This window comes from Penaeus chinensis, chromosome 7 (assembly GCF_019202785.1).
Source record: "Penaeus chinensis breed Huanghai No. 1 chromosome 7, ASM1920278v2, whole genome shotgun sequence".
Lineage (NCBI taxonomy): Eukaryota > Metazoa > Arthropoda > Malacostraca > Decapoda > Penaeidae > Penaeus > Penaeus chinensis.
Window position 1 is genome coordinate 25868248 of NC_061825.1, and position 2500 is coordinate 25870747.

General features: G+C 45.0%; 1 protein-coding gene across 1 annotated transcript in view; it reads right to left on the reverse strand.

Moving 5' to 3' along the window:
- LOC125027422 overlaps positions 1 to 2500 on the reverse strand; it is a 311568-nt gene that overhangs the window by 308344 nt on the left and 724 nt on the right. The gene's annotated exons all lie outside the window — the stretch shown is intronic.

The window sequence follows — 2500 nt, forward strand, 5'->3', positions numbered from 1 at the left end:
TTTATTTGTTTTTACCTTTTCTGGAAGTATCTCTGATGAATTAAAGACATTCAAAGCCATTTTCGCATTGGCTTACTAGATTTTATTCTCACTCGACAACAGGAAACATCAGAGAAATTCTTTATTGTACCATATTCTGTGCATGTATAATTACGCATTCACATGACCATAAATATACATTATTTATTATGAAAAGATAATCATAAAGAATAACTGAACATTTTCAGTATGACTGTACATTCCAACATGAAATGTGTGCGTGCGATTCTGTCTTCCAAAAATGCAAAACAGAATCGGCCACAAGACACACTTGAAAGATAAAATCTGTCTCCATGAAGAAAATTATGAGTCTGAAACCTGTCTATAACTCATGTCTCCTTTCCATGCGTCTGACAGTTCGTCATAGTCACCTGTGCTTCACCGGTAATTTATGGGCGTCTGTATCACACCTACGGTAGTTCGCGCCTCGATCACATGACAGAAATACATGTCCTCGGGATTGTAATCACAGGGTGTCAGTGTGTTCGAAATGTGAAGGGGGATTGTCAAGCTGTCTGTCATTATACATTTTCGACATTCTTCGTCGGGCAGTGTGCCATTGCGCACACACACAGACTCAGACTCAGACTCAGACTCAGACTCAGACTCAGACTCTCTCTCTCTCTCTCTCTCACACACACACACACACAGACACACACACACACACACACACGCACACGCACGCACGATACTGTCATCTTATTCTATCTGGCGTGCGCGCGCAAGCATTTCCATGTAACGTATGTTGTTAATATAAGCATCAGTATGTGTTTATTCCTGTGTAGGTGTATGTGTTTACAATGTGTATTTACTTATACGTATGCATGGATGCATTCAAGTACGTATATAGAGGCACGAAGCAAAGCAGGCATGGAATGGACACATCATTACTTAGAGAGGTGGTTGATCCTACTCTCTAACCTCTGCCGGGAGACACAACAGTGGTCATAAATTCGGCGATCGACACATGCCATGAATAATACATTAAGCGCATGTCCTCGATGTTGCAGCCGTGCTTTTTCATGCGTATGTGGGCAGCTTTCCTCATTACTCTGAGGTCTGTCCGTCCGTCTCTCAATCTCAAATCTTTCTCCGATCTGCCTTTCTCTTTCCCTCCCAATTCTCCTCCTCATTCTCTCCTCTGTAGCTGCCAGCCAGTTTAATCGTGCAGTTCTCTGTAAGCAATTAGTCTACCGTCAATATACATTCATTATCCTGGTAGACTACGATTATGACCAGCACCAAAATGCCACAGCCACTCTCCAACTCCCTCGTTTATGCATGCCTACACACCGCGCCAATTACTCTTCTCATAATTCACGCCTCTTCACAACGCCCTCAAAACCACCTTTCCCACACCTTCCCCGCCTAAAATAAGAAGGGAAATGGCCATAACATGCAGGTCCTTACACCCCCAACTTGTTTACATTCGCGCCCGAATCCCATGTCGATCGATAAGCCCCCATTAGCGAACATTTTCTTTTCGAAAACCTGCTTTCGGAGATGTGCCGCCCACAAGCCGCCCACGGCTCGCCCGCTCCTCCTTCCACCCATACCGCACACACACACAAACACAAACAAACACACTAACACACGAAAAAATAACAAAGATCCACAAGCCAGATCAACTTCGAAAATTGCGAAATCTTGCTTTCAGAGGCTCGGAGCCGATGTCGATACATCAAAATTTATCTCAAAGACGATACACACTCTTGATACAATGCGACTTTTTTTCTACTTATAAAACACGGGTATGGAATATAAGTTTACCGAAACCCTCCCCCACCCCCGCCCCTACCCCCTACTATCAACCCTACCCCCCCACCCCACCCCTTCCACTGAAAAGCCCCCCGTAGACCGGATCAATAAAGAAGACGGGGACGAGGTCTGGTAGCTAGTTCGAACCATACTTAACCGAGTCGCTTTTTGAAATACGGACCGTAAAGTCCAGGTTAATTAGAGCAGCGGCCCTAACGTATAGCCAGTGGGCCCATTAATTGTAACAGAGCCGCATCAAGCGATGGGCAAGCGGTGTGGGTATCGGGAGGGGGCAGGGGGTACGGGGGAGGGAGGGTCTGTGCCCCAATGGCGGGGGTGGTATTGGAAGGTCCCGAAGGTGGGAATTATCGAGTGAGGCGGCGCTGTATAAGGTATTATGTAGACACAGGGGATAGTAAGGTTGCCTGAGTGTCTGGGGGAAGGGGGGAGGGGAGGGGACCAGAGGGGGATGGGCAGGGGGAGGGAGAGGGAGGAAGAATGGGTGGGTGAAAAGGGTGAAGGGTAGAAAGAAGGGAAAATATTTACCAGTATATATATATATATATATATATATATGTATATATATATGTATATATTTATGTATGTATGTATGTATGTATGTATGTGTGTATGTATGTATGCATGCGTGCATGCATGTATATGTATATGTATATGTACCTGTATATGTATATATATGTGTATA